This window comes from Gobio gobio, assembly GCF_949357685.1.
Source record: "Gobio gobio genome assembly, chromosome: 20".
Taxonomy (NCBI): Eukaryota; Metazoa; Chordata; class Actinopteri; order Cypriniformes; family Gobionidae; genus Gobio; species Gobio gobio.
In genome coordinates, this window is record NC_137113.1 from 6,524,232 (window position 1) to 6,537,384 (window position 13,153).

General features: G+C 34.4%; 1 protein-coding gene across 2 annotated transcripts in view; it reads left to right on the plus strand.

Annotated features, from left to right (window-relative positions):
- Positions 1–13,153, plus strand: part of fdxr (ferredoxin reductase) — a 59,359-nt gene that overhangs the window by 40,954 nt on the left and 5,252 nt on the right. The gene's annotated exons all lie outside the window — the stretch shown is intronic.

Here is a 13,153-nt window from a genome sequence, read left to right on the forward strand (position 1 = left end):
TTTCAACTAGTAAAAAATATTATTCTTGATATCAACAATTTATACAATGGGAATGGCAATAGGCAAGCCGTTTTAACTTTTAATCAATCGCAGGATATGTATTTGTGATATCAACAATTCAATTTTCACTAGTTAAAATGTTAATTCTTGATATCAGGAATTAGATTTCCACTAGTAACAATGACCATTTTTGATATCACAAATTACATTCCACTAGTAACAACATTAATTCTTGATATCAACAATTCAATTTTCACTAGTTAAAATGCTCATTTTGATATCAAGAATTGAATTTCCACTAGTGAAAACTCTAATTCTTGATATCAGTAATTGTATTTTCACTAGTGAAATGTCCCCATAGACGGCCATTCAAAATCAATTCTTGATATCAACAATTGATTTCTTACTAGTAGAAATTCCAATTTCAGATATCAGAAATACAATTCTTACTAGTAAAAATGCTAATTTCTGATATCAATAATTACTTTTTTACTAGTGCAAACATCTATTCTTGATATCAACAATTGAATTGTTACTAGTAATAATGTTCATTTTTGACATCAATAATTTGATTGTCACTAGTAACAATGTTCATTTCTGATATCATGAATGTGATTGTTACTAGTAAGAAAGCCAATTTAGATATCTGGAATTATATTGATATCACAAATACATTTTCAGATATCAAAAATGAACATTTTTACTAGTAACAATTCAATCGTTGATATCAAGAATAGGCATTTCAACTAGTGACAATTGAATTCTTGATATCAGAAATCCGCGTTTTTACTAGTAACAATATAATTATTGATATCAGCAAAGGCAGTTGATATCTGAAATTGCCCTTGCAACTAGTGGAAATAGAATTGCTGATATCTTAAATAATATTTTAACTAGTAAAAATCAGTGTTGGGCACGTTACTTTAAAAAAGTAATTAGTTATAGTTACTAGTTACTTCTTACAAATAGTAACTGAGTTAGTAACTGAGTTACATCATTATAAAAGTAACTAATTACCAGGGAAAGTAATTACTGCGTTACTTTTTTTCCCCCAAATGTTCAAATATGTCAAATAACTTGGATGCCCCCAATATATTATGTTAAATGAATTAATTGGACACTAAATAGAATAAATTATTATTATAAAACATTGTACATTGATGTGCACTATTGTAATGTTGCTGTGGGACAATGTGAGAGACAAATATTGTGTAAATATTATCAGTACTATACTTTCCTTTGATAGTGGAGCTCACGTCATCACCTGGGTTTTTAGCCACTAATTTTGTGGCATATGATGATGAGGCGCTTCAGAATCACTTGCCACCGGCGTGGAGAGACTCTTTCTTCCTGGGCATAAGTTGCACGTTACTTAAATATTCTTACCTTTCACCTCAACGAGGGAAAAGTAGCGCTTATACTTCCAGTTTGCGAAAGCTACCTTTGAAGTCGTTGGACCATCGCTGAATGTGCATATGCTTGTGCGTCATAGGTGTGTGTGTGTGTGTGTGTGTGTGTGTGTGTGTGTGTGTGTGTGTGTGTGTCTGCGAACCATAGACCATGAAAAAAAATAGGTGTGAACTCAACCTATCAACTTCAACCTTGTCTCCCACCCACCAATCATCATCAGTTATGTGTACCACCGCACCCACCCCCAACGCGCATGGCTGGTGCGCGCACACACACACACACACACACACACACACGTTGCAGGTCCGACTGACAGAGAGCCTGTTCGGATGAAAAGCGCTCCAGTGAGCTCAATTATAGTAACGCGACTAACGCCGCATTTTTTTCCTCAGTAACGCTAACGGCGTTGTAACGGGAGAAACAGTAATTCGTTTGATTACTCGTTACTGAAAAAAATAACTCCGTTAGTAACGCCGTTTATCTGTAACGCCGTTATTCCCATCACTGGTAAAAATACAATTTCAGATATCTAGAAATGCTTTTTTTACATGTAAGAATAGCTATGGTAATTAATTCATGAATATTAATGAGATCTGGTTTTCCCATAATCCTCTTTAGGCCAAAGATGGAGGAAGAACATCCATGCAGAGAAACGGCTCCTCCTTTATTTATTTGTTTAGTTAATGAAACATAAAACATATATGACGGCTGTTTATTTTTATCGGCCACTGGGTCCTTGAGAATTAACGGAAAAAATGAACAAGGCATTAATTTATCTTTTATTTTATCATTGTCCTGAACATAACATCATGTCGCTTTTTCATGTTTATTTTAGTTTTAATTACACTTTATAATGCATTAAATAAAAATACAACCAAAACAAAAGATAATGTGTAATGAGTAAAAGTTTGAACGTTTTACTGAACGATTTTTATATCGTTCCATGACATTTACATATGGATAATAACAAATTCTACAGGTGCGAGTGAAATAGAGCACAGTGTAATGCAATGTTATTAACTCCTTTTCTTTTTTTTTCTTTTTTTACTGTAAATTTTGATGTATTATGTACACCGACACTTTATCTTATGGGATAGCCTGTGCTGAGCTAAACTATTTACACTCTACCCAGCTCGGCTGTGAAGTGACTGCTGCGGTATCACAATTGTGCATGTGAAGTGCATTAAAGTAAAGTGTATTTAAAACAGAATACTGTCAATAACAGACTTGACACTTGAGGAGACCATGCAGTGACAGCATTGTTCGCATTAAAATAAACATGCATTGACAGGAAAATCTAGTAATTTAACCACAGATGCATAACTTAAAGTCTACTCTGTTTCAAAGTCAACACATGGCTTTTTTCCTCAGGTAAAGCTATAATTCCTCATTGCAAAGCTGACAAGCCATGTTCAGTAACAAAAAAAGGGATTTGAAATAAAAAATAACGAATGGATGTATTTGTGGTGTACAACCGCGGATCAGTTGCGCACTGCAGACGCGGCATATGTGAAAGCACAACAGCTTGCGCTGCACCTGCATCGCATCACAACACACACCGTATACAGACTGCAGACGCATATGTTTGAAATTGTTCGCATTAAAATAAACATGTATTGACGCAAAAATCTTATTACATAATTTAAAGTCTACTCTGTTTCAAAGTCAACACGTGTAACAGCATGGCTTTTTTCCTCGGGTAAAGTAAGGAAAATGACACCTGGCATTTAGCATAAGTATCTAATTATAGCACTTGTTCTTTCTTCGAGGTGGAAAAACAGGTTATTTATGAATTATTGTAAACATATTTAACCCTCAATTGGTCCTTGGGGTCAATATGACCCCAATCGACTTTTCATTAGTTAAAAAAAATGGTTCCCTTCATCTCAGAGAAATAAAATTTTGTGACTTTTCCTACATTATCTATCTATACATACACAAAAAAACCTGGGCTTGATTCGGTTGTTCTGAAGTTATGTAAAAAAAAAAATATATTAATCTGGTCTTCGGGGTCAATATGACCCCAATTGAAAATGAATGGGAAATGCAATTTTTTTTATTTATTTTTTCCATTTGACCAAAAAAGAAAATCTATAATTCCAGCATAAATCTGAAAATGTTCACACAGAAATGAAGGCCTGGTCCTTCAGCACAAATGCAATGTAGAAAACACATGCTGACACACACACACAGAAACACACACACACACAGAAACACACACATGTATGACTGCCACAGAGAGCATTTGTATATCATTTGGCAAATAAAATCAGCCACAAATGCAGAAAAAAAATATATAAAGGGGTGAAACCTAATACACACACACACACTCTCTCTCCCTCTCTCTCTCTCTCTCTCTCTCTCTCTCTCTCTCTCTCTCTCTCTCTCACACACACACACACACACACACACACACACACACACACACACACACACACACACACACACACACACACACACACACACACACACACACACACACACACACATATACATATACACACACTCTCTCTCTCTCTCTCTCTCACACACACACACACACACACACACACACACACACACACACACACACGTTTGTTTTTGTGAAATGTGAGGACATTCCATAGGCGTAATGGTTTTTATACTGTACAAACCGTATTTTCTATCCCCTTACACTGCCCCTGCCCCTAAACCTAACCCTCACAGGAGACTGTGCAGTTCACTTTCTGTGAAAAAAAACTTGTTCTGTGTGATTTATAAGCATTTTGAAAAGTGAGGACATGGGGAACGTCCTCATATTTCACCCTCTTTTTGTAATACCTATGTCATACCCATGTCATTATACACATTTGTGTCCTGATATTTCACGAAAACATGCCCAGACACACACACACACACACACACACACACACACACACACACACACACACACACACACACACACACACACACACACACACACACACACACACATGTTGGGTTTTCATGTTTTATGGGGGACATTCCATAGGCGTAATGCATTTTATACTGTACAAACCATATTTTCTGCCCCCCTACACTGCCCCTGCCCCTAAACCTACCCATCACACACACACACACACACACACACACACACACACACACACACACACACACACACACACACACACACACAACCACACACACACACACTGCCCCTGCCCCTAAACCTACCCATCACAGGAGACATGCTGCATTTTTACTTTTTTTTAAAAAACATCACTTAGTCTGATTTATAAGATGTTTTCCTCGTGGGGACCAAAAAATGCCCCCACAAGGACAAGGATTTCGTATATTGCCATCTTTGTGGGGACATTTTGTCCCCATACCGTAGGGATTACCAGTACACACACACACACACACACACACACACACACACACACACACACACACACACACACACACACACACACACACACACACACACACACACACTCACACACACACACACACACACAGAGCAAGAGAGAGATCAAACAGAGATGAAAGACAACTGACCTCTTGCACTTTGAGAAAGTTTATGTTGAGATGTAAGAGCTGCATTTGTGTTTTGAAAACAAAGAAGTTGTGCCCATGCAAAAGATATAGTGTCTTTGGTATCCTGCACATGGATCATTCTGTGCTGGCAGTATGGCAAAGAGGTACATTCTTCTTGAAACCCTGGACTATGTGCTGGATTACAGCAAAAATTAAGAAAACCTAGAAAACTCTGAGCCTGGGGAGACTCTGAGCCAGAGAACTGCAATCCTTTTTACTCCTGTGTATTTCTGGATATTATTATTTTTTGACATTATTTGGACATTATTTATTTTATTTTGTCTGCATTGTAAAGTTAATTATTATTAAAATCTGAATCTTTGTCCTTTAGGTGTGACTTATAAGGTTTTAGGAGCAGTTGGCCACATCCAACAAAATGAATGGCTTTGAATGGGTCAGACTGACCCCAAAGCCCTGATTAATAAACAGGAAACGAGGACCATTTGAGGGTTAAAAAAAAACAAAAAAAACAAGAAGAGAGTCGGCTGTTTTTCCGCTTGTGTGAACAACATAGGCCTATAGCTAATATTGACCATTTTATGGCAGTCAGTTTATGAAAACTCAGTTAATTAAACTGAGTTTTAATTTAGAGTTTTAACTGTGCTGCCAGCATTTTACACATAAATAGGGCAATTTTTTTTACAGTAAAAAAAAAATCAACAGCAGCTTATAGGTGTAGCTGCTGCCAGTAATTATACTGCAAATTTGGTTATTGTATTTTACCATTTACGCTTTTGCTCGCAAAACACGGAATGGAATAGAAAGGAATATGTAGGCCTAATCTTAAAAGAGATAATAGGCAGCGGCTATTTGCACCAAGTGTAGCAACTAGATACTGTTTACACTCAGTGAAAATAAAATTTTCTTAGCAATAGATGATATTTATACTAAGTGCAAGTAGCTGTAGATGATGAAGTGAAAATAGTGTAGTTTACACCATATAATAAAAGTATCAGTTCTTTGCAATATAAATAGTAGCCTAATTCATTCATTCGCTTATCACCTCTCGCATTGATTACTGTAATTCTCTTTTATCTGGTTTACCACACAAATCTCTTCATAAACTTCAACTTATTCAAAATTCTGCTGCACGAATAATAACCCGGACTCCATCAGTTCAACATATTACTCCATCACTTCAGCAGCTTCACTGGCTTCCTATCAAATCCCGGATTGAATTTAAAATTCTTCTCCTCACTTACAAATCTCTTCATAACCTTGCTCCATCCTACCTTTCAGCTCTCTTACAGCCCTACACCCCTTCTCGAACTCTTCGCTCTTCCTCATTGGGTCTTCTCCATGCACCCCCGGCTCGTTTAACCACTATGGGTCATCGGGCTTTTAGCCGTGCTTCTCCTCGCCTCTGGAACTCTCTCCCAGTCAGCATCCGCAATTCTGATTCATTACCTCAATTTAAAACCAGACTTAAAACCCATTTATTTAGACTAGCTTTTCCTTCGTGATTACTGTGTGCACTCACTTTTAGCACTTTGTGTTTGTGATGGTCATGTTTGTAAATGTTGATTTCTTTATGGTTTATTGGTATTGCTCTTTACTGTTCATTTTTTATTGTATTTTTTAATTTATTTTTATTGTTGCTACTTTGATGTGTGGTGACCTTGAGTGTTCTGAAAGGCGCCTTAAATAAAATGAATTATTATTATTATTATTAATTACATGTATTTTATACTATATTTTGACAAATACATACTATTTGCCCCTCAGTATTGTTGTACATTAACAGGATGCAAAAATAGCAGAGTGTAGGCTAAATTCTTATTTTTATTTAAATTATTAAATGGATGCCGACTTAAGGAACAGTAAACACTCTCTGCCCCTAACATTAATCATAATGCATTTTATGATAATTAAACATGTCGTTAGGCTCATTATTTCCAATGAGCGAGTCTTTAAGTTCATCCGCTGTCTCTGTTCTTAACAGACTGGCAACTCTTGATAAATTTCTGAGACATGCCTCTATGACACGAAGATGTCGTTGACCGCAAACGCCATAGTGGTAAGTCCTTTCAATGGCATAACATTGCCTTGCAATTTGCCTCAAAACCTCCTCTGCCATCGCCGTTCTGTCACGTGAAAACATCACGCTCTTATTTGAATATTTATAACCAGTCGTCATTACTATGCACATATCCAAAAAGGAGTTCATAACTATGCACATATCCAAAAAGGAAATCATGATATCTGCAATAACAACTTTTACTAGTGAAAATGTAATTTTAACATGTAAGAATTAAATTACAGATATCAAGAATTTAATTAAAGATATCAAGAAGAACGTTTCTTACTAGTTGTAATTTCATTTGTGATATCATGAATGTATTTCTGCGAGTGATGGCGTCATTTTTGATATCAAGAATTAAATTCCTGATTTCATCAATCATCATTTCTGATATCAAGAATTTAATTGTTGATATCTAGAATTGTAATTGTTGATATCAACAATTCATATCCTACATGTGTTTTAAATGTTAAAATGGCGACAAAACTATTACAGATATCAAAAATGCATTTCTTACTAGTACTAATTCAGCTTTGTTCTTCTTACTAGTGAAAATATATTGTTTGATATCAATAATTATATTGTTACTTGTAAAAACGCGGATTTCTGATATCAAGAATTCAATTGTCACTAGTTGAAATGCCTATTCTTGATATCAACAATTGAATTGTTACTAGTAAAAATGTTCATTTTTGATATCTGAAAATGTATTTGTGATATCAATATAATTTCAGATATCTAAAATGTCTTTCTAACAATCACATTCATGATATCAGAAATGAACATTGTTACTAGTGACAATCAAATTATTGATATCAAAAATGAACATTATTACTAGTAACAATTCAATTGCTGAAATCAAGAATAGATGTTTGCACTAGTAACAAAGTAATTATTGATATCAGAAATTAGCATTTTTACTAGTAAGAATTGTATTTCTGATATCTGAAATTGGAATTTCTACTAGTAAGAAATCAATTGTTGATATCAAGAATTGATTTTGAATGGCCGTCTATGGGGACATTTCACTAGTGAAAATACAATTACTGATATCAAGAATTAAAGTTTTCACTAGTGGAAATTCAATTCTTGAAATCAAAATGAGCATTTTAACTAGTGAAAATTGAATTGTTGATATCAAGAATTAATGTTGTTACTAGTGGAAATGTAATTTGTGATATCAAAAATGGTCATTGTTACTAGTGGAAATCTAATTCCTGATATCAAGAATTAACATTTTAACTAGTGAAAATTGAATTGTTGATATCACAAATACATATCCTGCGATTTGATTAAAAGTTAAAACGGCTTGCCATACTGGAGTCTAGTCTAGACCTGACAACAAAATACATTTGTGTGTACTATTTCAAGCAAAGAATTATGATGTGGGTTAATTTGCTCAACAGATACAGGAAGATGTTTATAGTTTTTTTTTTTAGAACAAGAAAAACAGTTAGGAATCATTCCTTCAAACTTTTGATATGATGTTGTTTTTGTAATAGTTCCAGGTTGGGGCACTTTTTTTTTTTTAGAAGCATACTACCATTTGACGGTTTGGGGTCAGTTTGGTTTTTTTTTTTGTATTAATATAAATATTTATTAATATGTTTAATCAGCAAGTATGTGTTAATTTGATCAAAAGTGGCAGTAAAGACATTTAAAATGTCACAAAAGATTTCTATTTCAAATTAATACTGTTCTCTTGAACTTTCCATTTTTCCAAACTCCAAGTAGCATACATAACAGTATGTCAAATCACGGGTTTTCAACCTTTTAGGATATGCGCCCCTCCAAGTTTGTCTAATTTCATTCGCGCAATCCCCAAAAGTGCGTGCAAACGAACATCATTGCTATACAAGTTGTGAAGAGGTTCAGTGTTTGGAAGGAAGAAGACAGGGTCGCGTGACTGCACTCGCACGTTTTATTTACAAAACTCAAATCAATAAACAAAAGTCGCGCCAACAGTGCATTCACCGTAGCCTTGCTACAGCATACAAAACAATCTCACAATAAAACTCTTTACACTCGTCAGTATTTCCACAGGATCCGTCAAACTCTCCCGTTACAGACCTTGCCGAACCACACCCCCCTCGAATATTAGAATATTACAGGATTTTAAATACAGAAATGTCGGCCCTCTGAAAATCATGCGCATATGTATATACTAAATATGTTTCACCTTTAAATTTGTATTACTGAAATACAATAACTTTTGAAAGATATTCAAATTTTTCGAGTTTCACCTGTATTATGTGCTGCATATAGCGTGCATAAAAATAGTTATATTGAACAGTAGTACATATCTAGCAGCTTACCTAATGTGATGGCTGAGCCTGTTTCTGAGAGCACAACATACCAATCCGTGGTTTGATACCCGACACAGCTATCCGTAAATCATCGTCCACTGTCAATAAGCGTGAGCGATACTTGCTTTTGATGTAAGTTAATATAGAAAATGTTGCTTCGCAGAGCCAAGTTGAGGCAAAAGGCAAAAGTATATCAATTGCAAGTCTCGCAAGTTCAGCGTACTCGGTCTCCACTGACAGCCAGAATTCCGGCAGTGTGTTCGAGTCAAACAGTGTCTTCAAAGTTCGGTCACTTGAAAGGTCCAGAAGGGCATCCTGCTGATTTGATGACAGACTCACTGCGCTTTCGATGAAGGGGTTACGAACCCAGTCGTACTGGTTCCAACTATGCTGCTCAGGAAAATACTTATTGAAATGTGCAGACAGGGCTTGTAGATGGAGAGTTATTTCTTTTTTTGTATCATCCCAATTAAGCTCATTTTTCCGTGAGAAATTCATCCAAGGTTGGGAACATGTCTACATTACCCCCATCAACCTGTCCTCTCCATCGCTCCAATTTCTTCACAAACCCCACAATTTTATTGGACATTGTTAATAGGTTTGAATTCGGGCCCTGAAGAGACGAATTAAGGGTATTGAGTCTATCAAAAATGTCAGACAGGTATGCAAGATCTGTGAGCCACTTTGGGTCAGTAAAAACATTTGCAAAGGAAGATGCACAATCGAGCAGAAAAAGTCTTAGTTCGTCGCGCAATGCAAATATCCTCTGCAATACTTGACCTCTGGAGAGCCACCGTACCTCCGTGTGCAAAAGTAACGATTCATATTCTGACCCCATTTCTTTGCATAATAGGCCAAACAGTCTTGTTTTTATGGGGCGAGTCTTGATGAAATTGACAATTTGTGTTGCTGTTATATATATATATATATATATATATAAACATTTATTTCCCTGGATCTGACAGGATGGGCAAGCTGTAAATGTATGCTAGTGAGGCCGTCAGGTTTAGATTTTTTTTTATCTGCTGATTTACTATAGAATCCAGCTGTATATTTAACCGTAGACATTGGGGTACTTTTTGGTTTACATCAAAGCCATGTGATCGGTTTGCTGCCAAAAGCTCTTTTCTTTAGTTTCGCCAGACCACAGAACCCGGTCCCTTTTGAATTTCCGGTCATACTGAATATGCCGGCGCTTGATGTTTGTTTTGCCGTTTCTTTCTGGGTGGGTGAGTGAGGAGGATTTTTCTCAACATGCGGTGATGTTGGGGTTGTTTGATTTATTTCTTTAGACTTTCTGACCCCAAGACTCAACTACTCTCTGAAATTTTCTATCTGTGATCCTTGGAGAGTCTTCAGATTTATTTTTACAGCCATCTTTGATCATATTTGTGACCCTGGAGCATAAAACCAGTCATTAGGGTCCATTTTTTGACATTGAGATGTATACATAATAGGGAAGCTGAATAAATAAGCTTTCCATTGATGTATGGTTGTTTCTGTTTCTTACTGATACAACTAAGTCCTTAGCAATGCATATTACTACTAATAATACATTTTTATATATATTTACGGTAGGACATTTACAAAACATCTTCATGGAAAATAATCTTTACTCAATATCCTAATGATTTTTGGCATGAAACAAAAATAGATCATTTTGACCCATACAATGTATGTATTGTTGGCTATTGCCACAAATATACCCGTGAGACTTATGACTGTTTTGTGCTCCAGGGTCACATTTACCAACGGGGCTAATAATTCTGACCTCGACTGTATGTGAAGTTTACTTATTCATGCAACAAATCCAACATTGACAATGATTGATCTTTAAAAGTTTTCATCCTTTTCACAATTTCACTACCATTCAAAAGTTTCAGGTCAGTGTATTTGTTTAAAGAAATTTAAACTTTGATTAAAAAGGACACATTCAGTTGATCAAGAAATTACATTTATAAAGTTACTTAATATTTCTATTTTAAATAAATGCTGTTTAACAAACTTCTCAAATAATCACGAGAAGAAGAAAAAATCCACACTTTCCACACAACCATTTTCAACTAATATTAATAATTAGAAATCTTTCTTGAGCAGCAAATCAGCTTATTAGACTTCTTCATACTTATGTATTTTAAGATTTTGTGGAATGTAATTTTGTCCCTAAAGCCTACCTCATGACTTTTTATCTGTTATATTTTATATCTCACAATTATATATATCACAATCATATATATATATCACAATTTTGTGAAACAAAAGTTAGAATTGAGAGATATTAACTTGCAATTCTGAATTTTTTCTAAACAAAACTAAATTATACAGTCCGAATTGCATAATTCACAATTCTGAGAAAGAGATGCAGTTCTGAGAAAAAAAGTAATCGCAAGATATCGTCACAATTGTGAGATATTCTCACTATTTTTTTTTTTTTAAGAAATTGATACTTTTATTAAAAATGGACACATTCAATTGAGCAAAAAAGACATTGTTACATAATATTTCTATCTTAAATAAATACTGTTCATCAAACTTTATCAAATAATCCTGAGAAAAACATTTCCACACAACCATTTCCTACTAATATTAATAATCATAAATGTTTCTTGAGCAGCAAATCTCATTAGAATGATTTCTGAAGGATCATGTGACACTGAAGACTGGAGTAATGATGCTGAAAATTCAGCTTTGATCACAGGAATAAATTATATTTTACAATACATTCATGTAGAAAACAGTTATTTTAAATTGTAATATTTTTCTACAGTATTACAGTTTTTACTGTATTTTTGATCAAATAAATGCAGCCTTGGTGAGCAAAAGAGACGTCTTGCAAAAACATTAAACATAAAAAACCTCAAACTTTTGAACGGTAGTGTATATGCTAATGTCAATGTGCCTTTTTTATTTTTATAAATCAAATTAACTACATGATGTGGCGTTTAATTTATTGAATTAATCACAAATTAGTTTTGGCTGAGAAATTAACCAAAGGATAATGTAAAGACATTGTGTTAGATGAGAAAAGGGTTGAATAGACATTACGAAACATTAATAAAATGTAGTATATTCAAAACACTTACAAAAGTCAAATTTTATTTTAATTCAACCCTAAATTTATTACACAAAAGCTTTTGGGCTACAATGTGGCTATAACATATTTCCTTGATTGTGTATCATAAGAAAGTGTAAGCATTGTAACAAAAACATGAAATGCTCTGAATATTTTCTGTGTGTGTGTTTTGTAAACTGGTTCGGCCAATTCTTTGAAATGAACCAACTCAAAACAATGACTAGTCACGTCATACTTAAGAATGTCAAAAAAGGAGAAGCGGAACAAACTTGCTGTAATCATATTTATATTGCTTTTAAATAAATATAAAGAATTGTGTCGATCCAATCTGTGAAACCCAAAACAAGCTGTTATGCATAATGATAAAGAACAGGAAATGATGCTGTTGGAATCCAAAAATTAAAACGTAAAACTGCCATGAATGCATTTAATGAATATAATAAATTAATACAAAATATAATAATTCATAATATAATTTAATAAGGCACACTGACTTAGTACAGTTTTTGCATAGTGTAGCAAAGTTGCTCAAAAGGGAATTATGAGTTATAATTAATTTCCGTATACATATTTGGATCAGTTAATAGAAATAACTTGATGTAGCTGAATTCAAATTACAATCAATAATATTAATGAAAACTTATGAGAACACCAGTATTACTGATAACACTGGGGGTGCAGTTTTGCTTTTGAATGAAAAACGTATCACGATTTCCACAAAAATATGAAGCAGCACAACTGTTTTCAACATTGATAATAATCATAAATGTTTCTTGAGCAGCAAATCATCATATTAGAATGATTTCTGAA